The sequence below is a fragment of the Trichosurus vulpecula genome, chromosome 7, assembly GCF_011100635.1.
Source record: "Trichosurus vulpecula isolate mTriVul1 chromosome 7, mTriVul1.pri, whole genome shotgun sequence".
NCBI lineage: Eukaryota > Metazoa > Chordata > Mammalia > Diprotodontia > Phalangeridae > Trichosurus > Trichosurus vulpecula.
Window position 1 is genome coordinate 217089334 of NC_050579.1, and position 24422 is coordinate 217113755.

The window sequence follows — 24422 nt, forward strand, 5'->3', positions numbered from 1 at the left end:
GTCCCATTTGGTAATCCCTTTCCCAAACTCATTCAACTCCTTTTCGATGGAGCTCTTGTCAGTTGTGGATTTGTTGAGCAAAGCAATTTAAGAATTGTTTCCTACAGATGCAAATGCATTTTATAGTAAGCCATTGGAGCTTTCAAAATAATAAACTGTTAGCAGAGAGGCTTAAAATGAGCCCCCCAAATTGTGGAATCTCATCTCGCCCATCTGATGGGGTAATTGAGAAAAAACTAATTGAAACAGCAGGGAAGGTTGAGTGTTAGTTTTTTTGGATCTATTTAATTTTGGATTGTCACACACATAATAGAGTGTCAAAAAAAATGTTGCTAACCTAGGTACAAATCTCTTTTCTAAACTGTCCTTTGCCATGAGGTCACTGATCTGAGAAATTCCCCTCCAGCAAGAACCTGTTCTTTGATGAGGGTTGTTCTTTATGGGAAGTTTTCCAAGAAATAAGGGTCGTCCATTTAACATCATGGCATCCCTTTAAAGGAAAAGGTTTAGCCCTTTACAGAGCAAAGAAGTTGAAAACTAAAACTTTTAATTGAAAAAGCCTGAAGCTACTTTCAACCTCTTGTATTTAAAACTCAAATTATCCCTTTCAGGAAACAAAACAAAACAAGAGGCACTTTCATTTAAAAGCCAGTATAGCTGTGATTTATTATCAATGGTACTTTTTACAGGAAAGCAGGTTTTCAACTTGACTACTCTTTGTATCCAATTTTTATAATTTTATAGAAAACACTACTTTGAGCCAATGCCTTAAGTGTATGAAAATTTGATGCTAGACAGAACCAAAGTTTCACGCTGAAAGTGAAGCCCCAGATCAAACCCTAGTCTTTCTCCTTAAGGATACAACAAGACCGGCAACAATAATAATAACCAAGGCTTGTGTGTTACTTTGAGGTTTGCAAAGTGCTTTACGTGTATTACCTCATTGGATTCTCATGACAGCTCTGCAAGGGAGATACTATCATTCCCATTTTAGAAATGAAGAAATAAGGCTAAAGTAATTAAGTGATTTACCCTGAGTCACATGCTCATCTGAGGCAGGATTCAAACTTAAGACTTCCTGACTCCAAGTCTCTCACTCTATCTGCTCATCCCCTTACATGCCATAAGACAAAAGAGTTCACTTGAACACTTTTCCTAGTCTTTACAGCAAGTGAGGTATACTTGTTTATTGATATCTTCAATGGTGCTTTGTAGCAGCTGGGGGATCCCACTGAAGACAACCAGTCTGAGGCCCCATGTCATTAGTGGGCACTCATGGAATTATATCTACCCCCTACCCGTTAGAAGACTATTGCAATAATCCATGTGTATGATTATGAATGTCTGTTCTAGGGTGATAGCAATGTTGGAATTTGCCAGACTTGGAAATTGCCTACTTACGAGAAGTCAGGGAAAGGAAAAGATCAAAGATAATCCCAAATAATCATACTTGGAATGCAAACTGAATGCTAGCAACCACAGACAAGATGAAACCAGAAAGAAAAAGAGATTTAGGGATGATATTAGAAGTCCATTTGTGGACATACTCAATTTAAGGTGCTTGTGGGATATCCAGGTGTCCTATAATGCAGTTGAAAATTTAGCCTTTTCCATTTTGGAAGTAATTTCTCCCTCCTGTAATCTTTTATAGCAGTTTATTTCAACTCATCTTGACATACAGTGTTATTCATAATTTGTATTACATATTATTATATATTGTACTACATATTATTTACTTGCATACTTGTCTTAGTTCCCTGATTAGATTGTATGCACCATAAGCACAAAGGATATTTCATTTCATCTTTGTGTCCCTCATGCCTGCTACTATGCTCTGTACATAGCACATATTTAAGAAAAATTTATTGAATTTGAATTTACGCATAATAGGCACCCAAAATGCATTTTGAATTTGAATTTAAGTGCCCATGGCTCTCCCTTTTAAGGACAATCATAATAGCAGTTGTGGAAAGTACAAAGATATAAAGTGGGTTGGGGTTGGTCCAAGACAATATGATTCATTGGCTCACAGGAAGAGCAAAGTGGAGACGGCCAAAAAGATTAAAGACAAAATTCATGCATTTCAAATGTCACAAAATTTCAGAGCTAGAAAGAACCTCAGAAGCTAACCAGTCTAACCAGTACCCGACAAAAAAAAAATTTTTCCCCTTCACCCTCCCGCATAACTGACAAATGGTCGACTAGCTTTGCTTTAAAAAACCTCAGGACGAAAAGGCCATTATCTTCTAAGGCATCTAATTCCAGTTTTGCACAACTCTAATTATTAGGAATTTTTTATTTTTACTAAATCTAAAACTAACTCTTTGCATCAATTCTTAAGTATTGCCAACTGAGGCCAAGTAGAATATTTTCATCATTCTTCCAAATGATAGACCTTCACATACTTGAAGACTATTATTGTGTTCCCCGTAAGTCAGTCTTATCTTCTCCTGGTAAAACATCTCCGTTTCCTTCAGCCAATCTTATATGGCACGATTTCTAGTCTTGTTACTATCATGATCACCCTCTTTTGGATGGAACCTAGTTTGTCTATATTTTTCTTAAAGCATATCACCCAAAATTGAAAATGGGACTTTAAATGTGGTATGACAAGGCGGAACTGTCACCTCTCTCATTCTGTACACTATGCCATTCTTAATGCCACCTTCAATTGCATTAGATTTTTTGGTTGCCATATCATTCGTATTGGGCTTGCAACCAGTTAAAATCCCTGTTTCTCCACCCCCACAAGAACTATTGTCTACCCACACCTCTCATACCCTATACTTAAGAAGTTTATTTTTTAGGTCAAATGTAAAATTTATCCCTATTAAATTTCATTTTATTTCTATTAGTCCATTGTTCTAGCCTATCAAAAATGTTTTGGATCTTGATTCTATTTTAGCTATTCCTTGCAGTTTTCAGACATAAACCTAAGTTGTCTTTCCAAGTTAACTTGATGACTTTCTTGGTGTGTGGTCATCCAACCAGTTCTAAATATTCCTAATTGTGAATCATGTAGCCCACTCTCTGATTTCTTCACAAAGATGGTATGACAGACTTGTTAAAGGCTTTGTTGCCATCTAAAGATACTATTTATAGCATTCCTCTATTCTGCCTGTCTAGTCAGTCTATCAAGAAAGGAAAGGAGATTAATGTGTCATAATATATTCTTGATGAAGTTGTGTTGGCTTTTGATAATTGCTGTTTTCCTTTCTAAATACTTATCAGCTGTTACTTTAATAATGTATTCTGTAAGTTCTCCAGGTTTAGAAGTCAGACTCACTTCCCTACATAGGTTCTACATATTTCCTTTTTTAAAAACCTGGACATTTTCCCCTTTCCCATTCCGAAGGACCTCCCACATTCTTCAAGATCCTTAATAAATCATTGACAGGGGCAGCAAGGTAGCTCAGCGAGTAGAGCACAGTCCTGGAGTCAGGAGGACCTGAGTTCAAGTCTGGCCTCAGATACTGGACACTTACTAGCTGTGTGACCTTGGGCAAGTCACTTAACCCCAATTGCCATGCCTTCTCCCCTCCAAAAAAAAAACCAATAAATCATTGACAGTCTCAGAAATTTCTACAAATTCTTTCAATACCCTAGGATGCAATCTTTCTATTCCTGGTGATGCCTGATACCTTCAATACATTGAGGGCAGGTATATACTTTCTTTCCATATTCCCTGTTAGTGATTTATGTTCTATCTTCTTAGTCAAAAAAAAATTACCCCAGTCCCAATACTTTGTCTTTGGAAGAGGAACTGAAGCAAAACAGTAGTTGAATAGGTCATCCTTATCTTCTCTCTATTGTGATTACATCCATCTTAAACTGAGTTTCTATCTCTTTTGTGATGTTCCTTTTGCCTCAGGCACAGCTAAATAATAATCCTTCTAGCAATTCCAATACTTTCCAGCCTAGGAATCCATGATATAACATCTGGAACTTGGGCTCTGGTTGAAGACTTCAGGATTATGTAACTTATATGTAATTTATTACCTCCAAAGGCAGCCCATTTCACTTTTAGAGAATGTTAATCATAGACAAGTACTGCTTTACATTGAGCTGAAATCAGTCTTTGTAACGTCTATACTTTGTACTTATTTATATGCTTTAGGAGGTATATGGATGTTCAAGGAATTCTAGCACCTCTGGTGTGAGGGCTTGCTGAGCCTTCTTCAGGGCTGCCTTTGGTGTCTAACTGCCACTCAACTCTCACTTGTGTCTCCAAGAAGCTGTAGCATGCGCAGTGGCCACACCCCAGTAAACTGCCTCAGCAGGCTAAACCAGGTTGAAGGTAACCAACAAGCTTCAAACCCTTCTACCCCAAGTCTGTGAAGACCTCCCCCAGAGGAAGGGGTGGATGAGAACAAAACAGCCATGAAGGTGGTTGAGGCAGGCACTGTGGAGGGCTTAGAGCTTAATCAGAAATCAAAGATGCCAATGTCATCCATAGCATCCTGGGTCATCACTAGTCATCCTGACTTTCGTCTTACCACTATACTTCAATGACTCTAGAAGAGAGAGTGAGGCTGACATCTTTGTGCAGCTCTGTCTCACTTAAATCCAATTCAACCCGTGAGCCAAGACGTCACCCGTGATGTCATTGGTCTTCTGAAAACAAAGGACAAACAACCACATATGCTTTAAAGGGTCAAGCATAATGAGTATTATCATACCTTGCCAAATTTAGAGTGTAGCATAACCTATATGATTATCCTAAAATCTGTTGCTGATTTTCACGGCTTTATGATGTTCTGGTACATTCAAGCATTGCTGTGTAAAATAGATTGGCAAAGGCTGCATTTAGTGAGTAACCCAACTCAAACCTTACCTTGATAATAAGGAAGCAGAGCATTCTCACTGTGACATTAAAAAGATGTATTCCTGTAGGACATGATAAGGTTACACAATAATTGTTCCATTATCTCATCAATGTGAGTGCTCCCTCTGTCGGTATAGATTGTAACTTTTCCCTGATATCTCATCCTCTGTAATTCTTATCCATATATTTCTGCAGGGGGGCCACCCAATGTCCTAAGGGCCTTCATTTATCTCTTTTTTAAAAAATTGGTACCACTGCAGGACTCTGGATGTTGAGATTCTCCCCATTGTTTTCTCCACATGACAAGCCCTGCTTCTTTTCCAATCATACATTGCCTCAAGAACCTGCTTTAGAGAACTTGAAATAAGATATTATTTGACCATACCCATGATGGGTCTTTGGGTTACTCAAAAATCTTCAGAGATTACAATGGTCCAAAACTGGCAAGCATAAAACATTCCTGGGAGAATATTTATGTTGAAAAGATGAGTCTTTTATTAAGGAGCAGTTTGAGTTTATCAAAATCACTGAGAAATTTCCTAAATGTCATATACATATATGCATGTGTACACATACATACACATACATATATACAGGTGCGTGTAAATATATATGACACAAATATGGGAGAAATAACTAACAGATTTGATGACAGAAACAGGACCCCCAAAGACACGGACATGTTAGAATACTCCACTGAATCTAGTAAGATGAAATTCAACCGGGACAAATGCAAAGTTGTATACCTAAATTCAAACAAATTGCACAGGTCCCTTTTGGCTCTAGATCTATGATCCCAAGTATATCGTGGGGGAAGACATGGATCTCAGGTTACTTGTCTGAAAGACATCTATGGATTTTGGTGGACTTCAAGCTCAGAATGAGTCAACAGTATGATGTGGCAGCTATAAAAGTTAATACGGTAGAACTCAATCAACAGAAGGATACCTTCCAGAAAGAAGATGAGAGGTTGTCTATATTCTACTCTAATTAGACCATGTTTAGAACATTGTGTTCAGTTCTGGACACCATATTTTGGGAAAGACACAGCTAATGAATGTACAAAGGAGATTAACCATCCTAGTGAAAGGCATTTAAACCAGGTCTTATGAGAACCAGTTGAAAGAATTAAGGATGCTTATATCGGGTAAGATGAGATTTAGAGAGAAGACATGAAATCTGTGGTCTACTATATGAGAAAGGATAAGATTTTCTTCATTTCACTCCCAGTGGGTAGTACCAGAAGCGACAGGTAGAAATTTGAAAGAAGTTTAGTATTTATGTAAAAAAAATTAATAATTAAAACAAGCTAAATCTGTGATAGGTTATCTCAAAAGGTAGTGAGTTCTGCAAACAGACTGTATGACCAGTTGTAAAATGAGTTACAGTGAGAATTCTTTTGGGGTATGAATTGAACTAGAAAAACACTCTTCTAATGCTAAAGTTCTGTGATTCTATGATCCAATGTGTTTTCTTCCTCCCATTCAGTTTTGACCTCAACTTTGTCTACAAGCCTCAAAATGGCATGGCAAAAATACCATTCAAATGCACACATACACACAAACCCAATTCTTAGGATATTGAATTAATTTATTTTAGCAAGCGTTCATAAAGTCCCTAGGTTTCTAAGCACTGAGAATACAGAAATAAAAATGAAATAGTCAAGGATCATAGATTTAGATCTGGGAAGAACCTGAGAGGTCATTTAGTCCAGCTCCCTCATTTTACAGATGAAGAAACAAAATCAGAGAAGTTAAACGACAAAGTAAAAAGACCGTGTCTTAAATAGGATTCAAACCAGACAGATCTTTCTGATTCCAAGTTCAATGATCTATCCATTATACTGTGCTGATTTGGGGGACTTAGATGCAATTGGGGGAGACAACAACATGGACAAAAAAATACAAAATATGTTGAAATAATTTCTCATTAGAGGGCACTAGCAATTGGAAAATGAGAAGAAAGATAAGATTAGACTTCTTTTAGGAGGTGATGTTTGAGCTGAGCTTTGAAGGAAACTTTTTGTGTGAAGCTCTGCTGGTTTGAACTCCACAGGATCAGTTGCTCCTCCCAAGATAAACTGATCTTTTATAATCTCCTCATGCTGCTGTTTTACTCAGCCTTGGATACTCAACACTCCCCCACCTCCCTCAGCCTCCTCTCCCCTTTAACTGAAGAGCTGGAGGGTGGAACACTAACCTCTTCTCCAAGCTTTCCTTTATAGAGGGCAGGATCTGGATTTTCCAACTCCCTCTCCACTTTCCATCTGCAGTTCTATTTTCAGTTTAACTCCATGGAACAAGATGCCCCTGCACCAGGTGTCCCCTGGTGTTCCCATCCCCCTTCTTTTCCAGCTTCCTGTTGTGTGCTTTCTTCCCCCATTAGTTTGTAAGCATCTTGAGGGCAAAAATTATCTTTCTTTTTTTTCCATTTTTATATCCTCCACACTTAACACCATGCCTGATATATAACAGGTGCTTAATAAATGCTTATTTTATTGAATTTAATTGAATTCCATGAAGCAGAGGTAAAAAAAAAGAAGTATATTCTAAGCATAAGAGAGGTGTAGCCTGCACAAAGTCAAAGAGATTATAGAAATAGAATGTCATGCTCAGAGAAGGGTCAATAAACCAGTTTAACTGAATGGAAGAAAGTTCACGGAAGAAAGTAATATGAAATGACCCTTGAAAGACAAAGCAGAGAAAGGGAAAGAAGGGAGTGAGCATTTTTTTAATTTAATTTATCACCTGCTATGTATTAGGGGGCAACTAGATGGTGCAGTGGATAGAGTGCTGAGTCTAGAGTCAGGAAGACTATCTTCCTGAGTTCAAATTTGGCCTCAGATACTTATTATCTGTGTGACCCTGGGCAAGTCACTTAACCCTGTTTGCCTCGGTTCCTTTTCTATAAGGTGAGCTGGAGAAAGAAATGACAAACAACTCAGGTATCTCTGCCAAGAAACCCTCGAATGGCATCACAGAAAGTCAGACACAACTGAAAAACAACTTACCACTGTGTGCCAGGCACTATGTTAAATGCTTTGAGATCCAGATTGTCATGGGCTTTGAAGGGTAAAATAAAGGAAGCTGCATTTTATTCTGGATACAAAAACCACTATAGCCTGGGGTCCACAAATCCATGAGGGATCTATGAATTGATTTCAAGGTGCCCATACACTCCAATGGGAAAGAAATTACATCTATATTTTCACTAAACTCTAACCAAAATTTAGCATTTCTTTCCATTATTTAAAACCAATTATTCTGAGAAGGGGTCCATAGGCTTTACCAGACTATATAAGGGGGTCCATGAAACCAAAAAAGGTTAAGGACCTCTGCATTAGAGCTTCTTCTAGCTTGTGTCTAGGGATTAAGGGATATATGTAGATCTTTCCAGATATTTAGCTTTTCTTGGGTAGTAAATCCTGGATTTAGTAGTCTGGAGTATGACTCCTTTGATCTTATTCATATTCCTTCTTTTTGGCTTTAAACAGAGCTTTTGCAACCCCATTATTGGGAGGGTGGTCAAAATTGTATTCTATAGGGCCTCAAGCTCAATACCTGCTCAGGATGAGTGTTACACAAAGGGTCAAGTGACATGTGCCTTTAGCTGATGCAGCAGGAAAAAGATGCAATATCTTTTTATTTTCTAATAAATCCCTATTTGTCAGTGAATTATATTGCTTCTAGTTTCAACAGCTAGTAAAGGTTCATAAGACAAAATTCACCTGCCCTTTACGAAGCTCATATAAATGGAAAGAGACAGATCCTAGGAAAAGAAGCAGCAAGCTAAGAGGTCTTTTTATGTAATATCTATGAATTGCTGGTGTTTTGTGAATATTCTTTTCTACACTATGACCTTCTTCTGCTACTATGATCATTTTTTAAAATCAGTCTTCTTTCCTTCCACTTAAAAGGCATTCCTTTATCTAAGAAAAAAGGTTGCCATTGCAAACCAACATTTTCCATGTGATCACTCTATTTATGCATACATTATGCACATATTATGTATCTCCAAAATTGTTTTCAGGAGAACCTCAGGGTAAAATGTTCTTCATATTTTTCCAGTTATTTTTATGCATTTTAAAAGAAAAAAGCTGAAAATTTTTAAAAAATGCCAAGCGTCCTACGGCGTACAACTGCAAAGAATAGTATTCATTTTGGCGGCTCTTTCTCAGACAGATAAAAACCCCAACTGTTCATGAGGCATGAGCACCACCAAGTTTCCATTCCTCCCATACACCCAACACACTTGACAACACATTGGAGCAATAGTTCAAACGTTTTCAGGAAGCTCCTGAAGAAAGGTTATTGCTTTTTAATTAGCTGAGTTGTATTGCAGTGTTATTAGAATCATGAAAACAGAATCAAAGTACCTCAGGAACTACAGCAATTCCACAGCTCATTTGCATTCCTTCCTAAGCCTCTGCAGTGACACTATAAATAGAACAGCCTATACATAGAAATTGCCTATTGCAGCCGATAGCAATTTTATTTCTTAAAGGTGTCTGGAGACATTATTCATAAGGATTCATTTCTGCAAGCTCTCCAGCTGAGAATCTCCCTGTCCTGAAGCTGTGGGTGGCCAGCTTTGAAATGTGCTAATGATCTGTTAGCTGTAAAGACTGTCAGAAGAGTTATTTATTTTCTTCAGTTAATAAATGCAGGACTTTGAGTCCTAGCTGATTTCCTGGTATCTGACTGTGTTATGTAAATAGTGGGTACCTTTTTTTGAAGTTGAAATTGTTGACTTTATATCAGTGATGTATTTCCAGGCTTATTTTTTAGCATTAAGAAAAGCTAATGATGGTACTTTTGACACATTACCCCATTATGTATATGTGATCAAACGGAAGCTGTGTCTCCCCAGAGCCAAATCATCCAGATGTTTAGAAATATCCAGATACTTGGTATCTTGGCGATAAAACATTTGGATAACTTGAGTGAATTTTTCAGTACAAATCTCAATTTTTAGTGCAATGTAAAGCATATATGAGAGCAAATTTGTCTGTTTAAAAGGCTAGCAATCATAATGATTTCAAAATATGTTTTCCTTAGCCTCACCTCTCTAGCACAAATTGGGAGAGGAGAGGAGAGAAGTAAATATAATGGAATCAGTTAAGCTGGTGATTGAGAAATGATAAACATTCTGTGATATTTTGCCATTTGCAAAATGCTTTGTCACTTGCGTCTTCAGCTTTGTGAGACTTTACGGGCATCATTGTACCAACTGAGAATCTCAGTTTCCATAGCCATAAAACTGGTACACTAATGCCCATAACGTCACATTGCTAGTTAGTAATGAAGCCAGACTTAAACATAGAATAAATTCAAAGCTCTTGTTACCTCACTATAAATGTTGTATTTCAAAGAATTATTTGTACTAAATGAACTTAGAGAATTATGAGCTTAGGACCTTTTATTTATATCAATGTTGCTCATTTTATTGCATGCTATCTTGTATTATAGTTATTTTGTCATGTGTGTATATGATGTTATCAGTTACATCATAAGCTCCTTCAGGACAAGGACTATTTTATATGCTCCTTTCTACTTTTCGTTCATTTAGCCAAATATCTTATATGCAAGAAGTGCTCAATAAATATTTGTTGATTACAGTAGATGATGAAGATGGAGCTCTGCCGCATAGAGAGTGGCTCTCCACTACTATCTGAATTCTAGTTCCAGATCTACTGGTAACTTGAAAAGATGTCCTGACATCTCTTTACCTCAATTTCCTAATGTATGGGGAGAATTGAAATATCAGTTCCACATGATTCATTTTGTGGTTATTCACTTGTTTCTCAGTCATGTCCAACTCTTTGTGACCCTATTTGGGATTTTCCTGGCAGAGATACTAGAGGAGTTTACCATTTCCTTCTCTAGCTCATTTTACAGATGAGGAAACTGAGGATCACACAGCTAGTAAGTATCTGAAGTCACATTTGAACTCAGGTCTTCTGACTCAACGGCTAGCACTCTATCCACTCCACCAGCTAGATGCCCTACATAATTCATAAGAATAAAAATAATAATAGGATGTATGGGCTGTTCAAGGAGGACTAGCACCTTTGGTATGAGGGCTTGCTGAGCCCTCTTCAGGGCTGCTCATCCACCTTTGCTGTCCTCTCACCTGGGGCTCCAAGAACAGTGGCCACTCCTCAGTAAACTATCTCAACAGATGGGCTAAACTGAGCCCATCTGAGACCCCAGTCTCAGACCTGTTGATGAGTTAAGGGATGTCTACTCTGAGCATTTGAAGACTTCCCCTGGCAGAATGGGCAGACAAGAACAATTTGTTCAAATAAGCAGGTACTATGGTCAGACATCAAAGATGCTAAGGTCATCCGCTGCATCCCAGGCCATTGTCAGGCAATCCTGACTTTTGACTTGCCACTAGGCTTCAGTAACTTTGGAAAAGATAGTGAGGCTGACAACTTTGTGCAACTCTGCCTCATTTAAATCCAGACATCACCCCATGATATCATTGGTCCTTCAAAGATGAAAGACAGATGACAACAACAACAGCTAACCTTTCTATAGCACTTACTATGTGCCAGGCACTGTACTAAGTGCTTTACAATTATTATCTCACTTGATCTTCATGACAACCCTGGAGTATAGATGCTATTATCATCCCCATTTACAGATGGAGGAAACTAAGGGAAACAGAGATTAAGTCAAACCAGTATTCTAGTCACTGCACCAATATAGTAACCAGAGTCCAAAGACCTAGGTTCAAGCCCTGGCTTTGTGATTTGCTAGCTCTTTGGCCTTGGTAAGTTACTAGATATGTGAGAACCTCAGTTTACTAATATGTCGAATCGGAATAAAAGTTTTCCACTCTCACAATATGACTAGCTCAAATGAGATGACTCACTACTTCTCAGGAATGTTGTAGATAGTATTTCTCTTCAGTTACAGGTTGCATTACATGACCTCTTAGATTCCCCTCTGACTCTGAGATTCTATGTCAATGTCTGTTTTGTAACTATAAAGCTATATATACATGTGTATCAGGAGGGCAGAGTTTATAATCTCAAAGAGGATCATAAACATGTCTGAAAGGTTCGGAACCGCCGGATATAAGAAACTCTCAAAGTAGAAGGCAGAAGAATCAAAACATTTATTTAGGCTCCACAGTAACCAACCCATGAACCAGAAGCCCCATTTTGATATGTTGATCAAAATCTTCCAGGCCCAATAAGTACGCCTTGCAAGAGTAACCAGGAGGCTACAGAGAAGCATGATTGCGTAAAGCAAAATCATGCTTCCCCCTCGATGGTAATAAGATTACCCACTGGCCTGAAGTCTTTGTTCAGCTTCCTCCCGTAGATCAGCTCTGCTACTGGCAGCTCCTGCCTCAGCTGTGTCCGTGTCTGTAACTGAAGCTGCAACTGAAACTGACGATGTAACGGTCGCTGTAACTGACGTAACTGTCGTAACTGTCGCTGGCTCCAACCGGAAAAGGAAAAGAAAGCTCTTCAAGCTGTCCTCTCCCCTCTTATAGGGTTTTTGACATCATCAAGCTCCGCCCAAATGACCAGGGCCGATTGGTTCCTGAGTTGGCCCCTCCCCCTAGCATAGCCGCCAACACCTCCCCTCAGCCAGCCCCATGACTCCTCACACAGGAAGCTCTGGTCCTGCCCCGGAAGAGCAAGCCCCAGCGTCCAGGGAAGCTCAATGAGGTAAGCTGAGTCATTCAAAGAAAACAAAGGCCATTCTGGTTACAACATGTATGATGTGGTTTTATGCTAATTTGCCTCAATTTAATTCAGTAATTATTTGTTAGTATTAGAAAAGAGATAGGAAGATGATCCACAGGTTGCTAGGGATATACCATCCCTTTCCTCACAGTAGTCGAGACAGAATGTGAAAGGTATAAAAGAAAGGTTCGGACAAAGTACTTTGGAGCACCTGAGGAAAAAAAAAGTTTTAACTTGGCAGTCCAGAGAAGGATTCACCCAAGTTTGATTTTTAAAGGAAGGCATGGATTTTGAAATGTGAAGGAAGAGGGCTAGTCTGTTCCAGTCATTGAGGCCAGCATTAATAGAGAGAGAGAAAAAAAATTAGTTTACAAAAGGGGGAGGTGAAAGTATCCTAAAAGAAAGAGAAGGGAAGTAAGTCATAATTAAAAAATGTTCTTAAATAAAATGTAAATAGCCACAATTACCTTAGTGCCTAAGCAAAATAAAATACTACATATGGAGTAAGCTGTATCAAGGTGATGTTTGCTATAAACTGCCTGGTTCAACTGTTTCTTAACCATTATCTCCAAAATTCTAATCACTTCCCTCCTATAAGGTCCCATTCTTATGACCAAATGTGTGCCTCCAGTTCCCCTGGCTCCAATGAAATGTAATACAAGAGGAAGAGAGAAGATCCATTATGATAGATACAATAGGTGGCTTAGGATCAATGGAAGAGTTTGGGATCCCCACCTAGATACCTTAATAAACACATTAGGCCAACAGAAATCTTTAGGCAGTGTAATACAATTGACAAAAGCTGTAGTGTTTGAAAAATTTCTAGAATATTTTTTATTCTAAATTCTTTTACAGTTTTGACTTTGAAGCAACCTTTAAATCTGAGGAGGAAGAAATATTCCATTTTATTGGCATAATATGTTACCTAGAACTGACTCATAATGAAGTGTTTATAAGTTTTCTACTTAGAGTGCAATTGAAACATACCTTGTTTGGGCATGAAAAAGTCCTTCTTTTCATGTTTTTCAGGTACATGTTTTCCTATAAAGCTTCCATTCCTCTCTACTACGATTACCTCCTAGCTCTTAACATTATTGTTAAAAAGGTCAGCGCCATGGTCAGTAGCTATTAGGCTACAAGCTGTTGGAGAACAACCTTACCAGGATATTTAAGAAGGAATAAGAACTGGTGTACATGATTTGATTAGGCTGACTACTCTTTGAGTCTTTAGGTAACTAGGGTTCATAAGATAAGAGTAAGATTGTCTGGATTTCAGAAGGAAAAATTTTTCTGGTAAGGATATATCTCTATATACCTTCTGTAAACCACTAATTTCACAGAAGCAACAATGGGAAAGTGTGTTTCTATGTAATCTCTCCCTGGTGTCTCATTTCTTGTGGTATCATTTAGTATCATCACTGCATGACAAAGAACCAGTGTTTTGGGGTGTTTGGTTTTGGTTTTGTATTTTGGCATAAGGAATAAATTTGTGATGAGAACGCTTTCCAGAGGTTAACTAACTTGCAGAAAGTAGGGGAAAAGGAAAAGAACCTATATGTCCTTTTTTTCTTGGAGGAGGGAAAGCAGGCAAATTGGGGTTAGGTGACTTGCCCAAGACCACGCAGCTAGTGTGTCAAGTGTCTGAGATCACATTGGAACTCAGGTCCTCCTGACTCCAGGGCCGGTTGGTGCTCTACTCACCGTGCCACCTAGCTGCCCCAGAACTTCTGTGTTCTAAAATGTTTATAGCACTCTCTGTGGTGGCAAAGACCTGGACCCTGCAGGAATGCCCATCAGTTGTGTAGTGGCTGAAGAAGTTGTAGTATATGATTGTGATGGAATACTACTGTGTTATAAGAAATGATGAGCTCAATGATTTTAGATAAAACATTTGCACAAAATGATGAAGAGCAAAATTAGCAGAACCAAGCAAAGTTGTTTGAAAAATGAGCAAATAGTTTATTTTGCGTATTACAAATACCCAAGTTAACCATAAAGGACATATGAAGAAAGACACTATCTGCATCCAGAGAAAGAACTGAGAAATAGAAGTATGTATAGAATAATTGTACATACATACATACATAATAGAGTTGGAAGAAAAAGTAGAGGAAGAGCTACCGTTCCCCCTTCCTGAGAAATTATTCACCCATCACCGTAGAGAGTGCTTTTTTTCCTGTACTATGCCCATATACAACAGCTACTGCAGAGGACATAAAAAGACATACTTTCAGCTAGTGTACAATGCAGTCATTGCAGCTCCCCACTGTGTTCTTCTTCAAGCATTACTAGAAGTCCTACACTTAATGGAGCTTGGATTTCTCCCTTAATATAGGAGGCTTTTCTTGAGTTTAAAATTCTCTATTTTGAAACTAAGAACAAGAGCTTTTTTTTGGTAGTTATTTGCAGCATTCCACTGAGGCAACACAACAAATATTTAATGAGAGGGCTGGAAGAAGCACCCAGTGTGAAATGAAATAAGGGGTAAATTAAAAAGTAAAAATGGATAGTCTCTAAAATAAGGCCCGTGGCCTCAGGTAATCTATAAGGTGACTAATCTGTTTCTAGCACAAAGGGCATAACTAAGAAGACATATATCGAAACAAAGAGTAAGAATTGGGTGGGGCATGATACTTTTTTAATCAGGATGCAAACAGGATGTTTCATTAAAATAAAGCTACTTAACCTGCAATCCATAATGTTTTGGGGGTTTGATTTGGTTTTGATTTTTCAGTATTTTGATAACTGTCTTTCAATATAATTGGGTTTTTTTGTAAATCTATGTATCTGATTTTATTCATTTAAAAATATTATCATGAAAAGGGGTCTATAGGATTAACCAGCCTGCCAAAGGTCCATGACACAAAACAAGTTAAAAAGTGCTGCCTTAAAATAATAAGAGACGGGTGGGGAGAGGGTGCTGGGAAGGGGAGGCAGGGAAGAAGTAAGGGAAAGGAGAAGCAAGAAGAAAGAGAGATTTAGCAACCTCGGAGCTGGGAAAATCTGAGTTCAAGTCCTATCTTTATCATTTACAAGTTTTATGACTCTAAGTAAGTAATTTCAGCCCTCAGAGGCCCAGGCAACTGCCTAAGACTCTAAGTTGTGAGTAATTGCTGATATGAATTGGTAGAAGGAGTTTCCTCATTGGACTTTCTTTATACTAATGAAATCACAGATCATATAAAAAAAAAAACTTAATTGTAAGATATTGCCTCCTTTCTGTTAGATTTTTATTTCTTTCCTTCCAGTGACACTGAAAACTGGCTTTGTGAATGCCCGCAGCTCTACTCAGGGAAGCTGTGCCAATTTGCAACTTGTGAAAACAACCCATGTGGAAATGGTGCTACATGTTTTCCAAAATCCAACAGAGATGCTGTCTGCCTCTGTCCCTATGGACGCTCTGGAGTCCTCTGCACTGATGGTAAGAACAGTGTAAATACTAGAAACAGAAACTCTTTATGTGGGCAGTCAGAAGAGGCTGAAAAATGAAAAGATGGTAGGCTAATAAAGAATGTCAACTTCCTCTGATCAAAGATGACAAAGTCTCTGCTCTTTTCTTGCTCCCTTTAAGTAAGACTAGTCACGATCCATTAGTGAGAGTTTTATATGAACAGGTGTTTCTTGTGAATATCAAGCAAGTAAGAAAGGAAACAATAAGTGTTTTCCCTAAAGTAGGTCTGCATAAAGTCTCTGTGGATTTTTTTCAATCTCAAAGTTGAAACCCATGATAGAAGAATCGCAAAGAAAGACAAAAGTAGCACATAAAATTAATTGCATGATTTCACATCTGTTTAACAATGTGAAACAGTTTAATATGGGGAAAATTTTTCTGTCTTCTCATCTTCTGTGTTCAAAGATGATGCTCCTCTTGATGCTAATGCATGTTAATAATTTAAATTACAAAATTATTCTAGTGCCTCTCTGTAAGTAAGCCTAGCATATGAAAACCAAACCTTAAAAATAATTATTTATAGAATTGCTTTCAATAATAAACTCTTACACCCTGGTAGAGCTAATGCATGATTCAACATATAAAGATATTACGGGCAATTTTCCAAGAACAAATCTCTTTGGTAAAACAAGAGATGTCATAACAGAGAAAAATTAATCACCTCACTTCATAATAGGTCCAATAACTTATGATTCAGGTATAACTTTTTTATTGAAAAGTCCCATTTTTCAATGGCAAGAAGTCTGGTTTCTTCCAGTATGTCCTCCTCCCTGCCCTCTGCAAGGTGGGCCTTGATGGTCCAGGTTCATCTATAGTGTGTGCTTCTATCTTCCCTTGGAAGAAATGATTCCTGGCACAGTAACGACTCCCCTACTTCCTATTCCCTATTTTTTCATATCGGAAAGAAAAAGGGATTGAGAACTTAAACTGTAATATCTGAATAGTTGCAAAACCCTTGTCTACAACATAAAATAGTGACCAAAGCAAAATTAACATGTAATCTATGATGTTTGTAATTCTTAAAATGATATCCATCTGTTCTGCTTCTCCAGAATATTAAAAATGTTAGTTCCTCTTCATAAAATTACTTTGGCTATATTTTGCATTACTTACATGTATACACACACACACACTTTCCCCTGATAGAACATTAGTTCATTGGGGGCAGAAACTGTTTCATTTTTGTATTTGTATCCCCGGTGTCTAGCACAGTGCCTGGCACTAAGTAGGCTCCTAATAAATGTTTGTTGATTGATTGGTTAGTTCATATGGCACTAAACATATGGAAAGGCTTTATGGTATTATGGAAGGAGTACTGACCTTCCAATTAGAGCACGTGGTTTGGGAGCCTCGCCGCTACTTGACATGTGTTGCTGAGCAAATCTCTGAAACTCTTTAAATCTCAGTATCTCCACCTATAAAATGAGAATGGTAAAACTTGCATTATCACCTCCAGGGTTGTTTTGAGAAAAGTACTTTGTAAACTCTAAAATGCCATATAAATCTGAGCTGCTGGGATTGTTGTTACTACTTTATATCCTGTACAAAATAAGATAAACAAATCATTTCTCCCTATTAACAGTTCCTCATCTAAGTCAGCCAATACTCATATGATCAACATGAAGATCGTGAAGTCAACTGAACCAATATTTTAAAAGAGGCATAAGTAGTTAGATAATTCCTAAACTATTCGCATTATATATAGACAATAAAAGAACCTGATATTCCATGATCCTGTGTATTTGTAGGATTGGAGGTAAAAGAGAACAGCACCTGTAAGAGTAGCTAATATAGCTTGCAAAGCCTGTGGACTTTCGTTTTCAGTTTAAAAGAAACTGGAATTTCTTGTTAAGATATGGTGAAATTATTAGAAATTAGTTGAGAATCTTCCAGTTAGTTATCATTCATAGTTCATAAAGGTACTCAGAATCAAAAGAAAATAGATTTATAAAACATATAGACAAACCATGATTGATGTATCATACCTGTAATTCTGTTGCTGAGAAGACTGAAGCTTCTGGTTAGCTTGAGTTTGGAAGTTTTGAGGTGGAGATCTATGTGAGACATAGAAAGCCACATGGAAAAGATAGCAATTGAACTAGGCTTAGAAGAATGAGTAGGATTTCAACTCTTGAAGATATTCGGTGTCAGAGTTCTAGGTATGGGGGACGGTATGAGTAAATGGCATATTCCAAGAATGTCAAGTCCTTATGTTTAGCTGAAGCATTAGATATCTGAAAGGTAACAGGAGCATACATGTGGAGCTAGAAAAGACCAAAGAAGGGATAGAGTCCATCTCCTCTTTGTTACTGAAGAAAAAAAAACTGGGTCCATCACGATTAAGAGACTTCCCCAAGGTCACACTGGAAGGAAAGAAGGAAGGAAGGAAGGAAGGAACGAAGGAAAGAAGGAAGGAAGGAAAGAAGGAAGGAAACATCTATTAAGCACCTACTATGCGCTAGATACTGTGCTAAGCGTGATTCAAATATTATCTCAGCTGATTCTCACAATAGCCCTAGAGAGTATGTGCTATTATTATCCCTATTTTGCAATTGAGAAAACTGAGGAAGAGAGAGGTTAAGTGACTTGCCCAGCTTCACACAACTAGTAATTGTCTGAGTCTATATTTAGACTCAGGTTTTCCTAATTCCAGATCCAGCACTCTATCTATTACTGCACCACCCAGTAGCCTCTATTACAAAGATAATAAACATCAAAGCCAATATACAGACCCATGTCTTCTTGACCATAGGCAGCTATGTGGCAAAGTGGATAGAGCCTCGGGCTTGGAATCAGGAAGACTCATCTTCATGAATTCAAATTTGGCCTCAGACACTTAGTAGTTGTGTGACTCTGAGAAAGTCACTTAACCCTGTTTGACTCAGTTTCTCATGTGTAAAATGAGCAAGAGAAAGAAATGGCAAACCATTCCAGTATATTTTCCAAGGAAACCCTCCCCCCCCACCAAAAAAAATGGGCCCCAGGAGAGTCAGACACTATTGAAACTACTAAACAACAACAACAAACACAAAACCTCTTTCCATTGTACCATGATACTTTTCATTGTTAATTTTTAGTGTGAGATAAGACTTAAAGACTAGTTTGGAATCAGATTGTAGAAGACCTTGAGTAACAAATTAAGGGATTTAGAATTTATATGATAGGCAGTGGAGAGCCACTGAAGATTTTTGAGTGGAGGTATGACACGATCAGATTTGTACTTGAGGAGGGATTTGGAAGATGGTTAAGACTCAGAAGCAATAGTCTAAGGAAATCTCATTAAAATGGGGTCTAAACTAAAGAGATGATAGTAGAAAATAGGGTTTACCTTTATGAGATGTTACCGAGAGAGAATGAATAGGCCTTGATCAGTGATTAGAACGTTTAGGTGCTGGAATGCTGGAGAATAAGGGAGAAGGAGAAATCCAAAAAAATTCTTTATTTATATTATCATTCTGTGAATGCCTTCTAGTCAGTTAATCTTATTCCCATGGCCGGTTTCTCCGAATGGTCAGGCCTTGCAGGAACATTAATGATGAGATTTCCAATGCTTTCAAGAATTAGAATAAAACATCTATTGGTTCTACTGGGGGGAGGAGGGAGGTATAGGGAGAGAAATTGGGAGAACCTCGCCTCCGAAAAGTGCTTCGTGCCCGATAATTGCAAAATAATCTTTAATTTTTTTTTAATTTTATGACACTCCTCAAGATGATTAGAGACATTCTAGGGGACTGCAGAACTAGGGTCACAAATTGATGCTCAAGGAAGATGGATAATCACCAGCATTGTTAAGGCAGCTTAATGTCATGCTGGCATTTTGTAATGGCAAACCTCAAGTACATGGAATTTTCTGTCATGTAAGCTCATAACTCTTTGGATATTATTCTGTTCTGTTATTATCCAGCTTTCTCTCCTTAATTCAACAGCTGTTACATCTACTGGCTTTTCTTTTATCCTCAGTGTCCCTGATCTCCTAAATCCTACATTTTCAAACCTCTGGTTACAAAGTATCAAAAGATTAGGGCCAAATCCAAGAGGAGGAAAGGATATAAGGGATACTGTGACAAGAGAAGAAATTTGGGATACCGATCTCTCCTGCTTGGCAGCAGAACAGAGACTTTGGACTTCCTGCTTTTTCTGTTCACTGAAGTGCAGAGTGAGTTACCTTTCCTTGTACCCGGTGGGGAAGCAGGCACCAACTGCCTGTCTCATCATTGTTTTTTTCAACATCAGCTACAATGCACAGGGGAAAATGTATGACTGACACATAGAAAAAAGCTACACTTGAAAAAAATGCATTTAAGTGAATGCTGAAATGTTCTTCAAAACAGCCTTGAAGTCTTCTGCTTTCCTCAGTCCCTGAAATATTGAATTAATTTCCTTTATTCCTAATCTCTGCAAAGTGACAGTACCCAGAAAGCAAGGTCAAGATGATTTGTTCCAGATAATAATTCACATCTATTCCTTTTGAGCATAGATGGAAAAATTATTCTTGAAACTCTCTGTCTATTTAATAGGGGAAATCATGTCGGTAGTATCTGCTGATCAGTCATTAATTAGGCTTATAAATGCTTACACATTCATTGGTTAATGATGTAGCTTTTCTTTGCAGAGGATACTTTTTTATTACCAGTGGGAGGGGATACCTTTGGTTATGCAATAGATAGATGGTAACTAGATAGATAAACATCAAAAAATGAAGACTTTTGCCACATGAATTTTATCACTGCATTTAATTCCTTTAACCATACATTCTGATTTCCATCCCTTTATGAGTTAACTTGTGACCACCATCAGAGTCACATAATCTTGCCTCCAGGCCCTGAAAACTTCCTACTTCGATGGTAGAAAAAAATAATTTGCTTGTTTATCTCATCACGTTCTGGCAAATTTCATTATCTCTAAGTTAGCTACTTAAGGATAAAGGTTATTTTCATTTTTGTCTTTGTATTTCTAGGACCTAGAATGGTCAATGACTAGAACTTAGTGGCCCTTAGTAAATGGTTGAGGATGGATAGATAGATGGATAGATGGAAGGGAATGAGGCATTAAAGTGCCTTAGGACACTCAAGTGAAAAGTGTTACAGTAACGTAAGGTATTATCTCAGTGTTTAAAAGCAAGAATAGAAGTACCCTGGTATAGACAAAGTACTGGGCTTGGAGTCAGAAACATGGCTTCAATTCCTGCTTCTGCCATTTAATAGGAGCATTATAACCCTCAAAGTCCCTTAGCCTACATGCATCTCAATCACCTCCCTAGGACTGGATTGTGACCTGCATTAAGGGAGGGATTGCCCACAATGGAAATTCCACATACTGAAGAAATCACCGATCAAATAATTTGAATATTAAAACAAGTCTCCTGGTTAGGAGCAAAAGACAAATTATTTATTTTTCTAAAATAGCAGTCATTAAAATAGAAAAGGATATCACAGTTTTCTCTTAGAATTTTGCTTTCCTTGCCCCAGAGGAAGGATAAGAATGGAGTAAGAAACACCAGATCAAGTCTGATAATATAGCTGTGCTCGCTCTGTATTCACATGTGAAACATTGATTTGTCAAATTGTAAAAAGTAGTGACCAAAATTTATTGTCTGTTGATCCGAGATAGGTTGTGTGGTCACTGCCATGTTCTTGCTAGCCAGGCAACTCCTATATTGAGATGGTATACCAGCTTGATTTTTTGTTCCTCTGAGCCGGTTTCCTCAGAGAGCCACCCTGTCAGTTTGACTTAGAGGGCTATTAGTGGGATTAGAGGGACTGCAAGTGAAAGTACTCTGAAAACAATAAAATGTCATATGAATGGAAGATATTAGTATTATCATTAGGTGGCACAGTGTATAGAGCCCTGAACCTGAAAATAGGAGGACCTGAGCTCTATAAGAGAATCCATCAACCTAAGGAATCCTAAGATCCTCCCAGAGTGTAATTCTTCCCACATTGGTCCACTTAACTGGAGGTCAATAAATGAGGAGACAAGTCCAGAGGACAAAAAGTTTTAGCTAGGATCAGTCAGTGGTCAGTTGCCAGTGGATAGCAATGCTGAACAAAGGAAGATACATACATTCAAGGGTTTTATGTAGCTTTACATAGGGTAACATTGCCAGTGGCAAAAAGAGTCTATCAGGCTGCTGTCACTTTCCTTATTTGGAAGGTTGAGTAATAGGAACAGCTTGTCAGGGGATTTTGGAGGGAATATGTCATCCTTGGGGTCAGAACATATTAACCATGGGGTCTCAGGAGTTCCAAAGATCAGGTTTTTCCAGTGAGATAATGATTTTCTCTAAGGCTAGTCTCGTCAAAATATCCTGGTGGGGCAGGAAATCTCTAAGATAGTAGAGATCTCTTTCAAGAGAGAAATTAGTAAAGCTTATCCTGTCCTTGCCAACATGAAGATGTCTATTTACACAGCTCCATAGCTGTTTCTTTGACCTCTGAAGTTACTTTTCTGGGGAGATGTTTTCCCCAAACTCATGGTATATAAGTTTTGAAGCATTTCCTTTTAAATTCAAATTGAGAGCTTCAGATACTTCATAGCTGTATGACCCTAGGCAAGTCATCTAACTTCAGTCTGCCTCAGTGTCCTCCATATGTAAAATGGGTGTGATAATAGTACCTATACCCCCTAGAGTTATTGGGAAAATAAAATGAGATAACATTTATTAAAATCTTTGTAATCCTTAAAATGCCATGTAAACAGCAGCTATTGTTACTTTTGCTACTAGCTTTATACAGGGAAAAAAAGTTAAGCAAAATGGTGGATGGGATAGAGGGCACTGGGAAAGAGTACTAAACTCGGAATTAAGAGAGACTTGAGTTCAAAATCCACTTCCACAGCTTACTAGCTGTGTGACCTGAATAGGTCACATGACCTCTCTGAAGCTCTGTCTCCTTACCTATAAAATGGGTATAATATCTTAATGCCTACCTTTCAGGATTGTTATAAAGATCAGATGAGACAATATTTACAAAGTCCTTTGCAAGTCTTCGAGCACTAAAAATAAAGGCCAGTTTGGCAGTGGGAGCCAACCCTGGGCATTCAGGTCCTAGGGATTTGGAAGGAGAGGGATAATATTCTCTGAGCTTAACTGAGCTCAGAAATGTCTTGAGACTTATAATAATTTTAGGGCTGGCAAAGAACTAGAAATTAAGAGTGCCTATCAATTGGGAAATGGGGGAACAAATTTTGATATATTAACGTAATGGAATATTATTGTGCTATAAGAAATTACAAAAGAGATGTTTTCAGAGAAATCTTGTAAAGCATATAAAATGATACAGAGAAAAGTGAGTCTAACCAGAAAAAATAATTTATATTATAGTGAAAACATCTTAAGTGTGACTAATTTTGAAAGATTTAAGAACTCTGATCAACTATGAATATAGTGGCCCAATGAGCAAGAATGTTGACCATCTACTGACAGAAGTGATAGAAAAAATATGTAGAGACACACATTTTGAGGCACAGCCAATAGGGGAATCTGTTTTGCTATGCATATTTGTTAAGAAAAAAAAGGTGGGGGGGGGGGATTCCTTTAAGAAACCAATGGGTGGGATAGAGAAAATAAAATAAATTTTCAATAATTGAAAAATAAATTAATTAAATTTTAAAATAACTTTAAGGCATTTCCTGAAATCCAGGTTATCCTGGGACACTCTGATCACAAAAAAAAAAACTGACATTTCTATAACACCTTAGAATTTAACAACCCTATGAAGTAGGTGCTACAGGTCTACCTACTTCTACTTTACAAATGAGGAAGTTGAGTCACTGAGATTAAAAAGAGCACATAATTACTAAGTGTCAGGGAAGGAAACAAACCCAGATCTTCCTGCCCCCAAGGCCATCACTCTACCCATGTGTTTCAACAATCCAGCTAGCAGCTTCTGCGGGGGTGTAAGATCCACCCACAGCCAGCACCCAGAAAGCTGCCAACAGCACAGGTTCTTTTGATCTGCTTAACTAAGGAAAGCAAGGTGAAGGGGTTGACAAGCTTACTTTAATTCAGCATACAAATATCATTCACTTAGTTCAGGGGAAAAGACCAGTACACTGAACTTCAGAACAAATACAAACAAATTACAAACATCAACAGACAGACCTTGTCTGATTCAAATCCCAATACATAGTTAGCAGAGTTTAACAAAGTCTCAGCATCCAGGTTACAAGCTGGAGGGCCCTTGGCTACAGCTGCCCAGAGTCTCTGCATCAGCACCATCACCAGTGAGAGCCCTGGCAAATGGCTCTGTCCTCTCTTCTCATAGGGCTTCAGACGTCATCAAACATCATCTGAATGACCAGAACTTAGGCTCTGGTGATTGGTTCCTGAGTTAGCCCCTCTCCTTAGGACCCTGGGAGGTTCACATCCACATAGGTTAGGTTAACACCTAACAGGGGTTAGAGCCTGGGGCTTACAACTTAGTAAGACTCAAGATGGGCAT

At 38.1% G+C, this 24422-nt stretch overlaps 1 long non-coding RNA gene across 1 annotated transcript in view; it reads right to left on the reverse strand.

Annotated features, from left to right (window-relative positions):
* The window catches only part of LOC118858830, a 91641-nt gene extending 74272 nt beyond the window's left edge, over window positions 1–17369 (reverse strand). The window contains exon 1 of the long non-coding RNA XR_005010958.1: window positions 17302–17369. This is a non-coding gene — a long non-coding RNA (uncharacterized LOC118858830). The remainder of the gene's footprint in view (window positions 1–17301) is intronic.
* Window positions 17370–24422: the final 7053 nt, after the last annotated feature.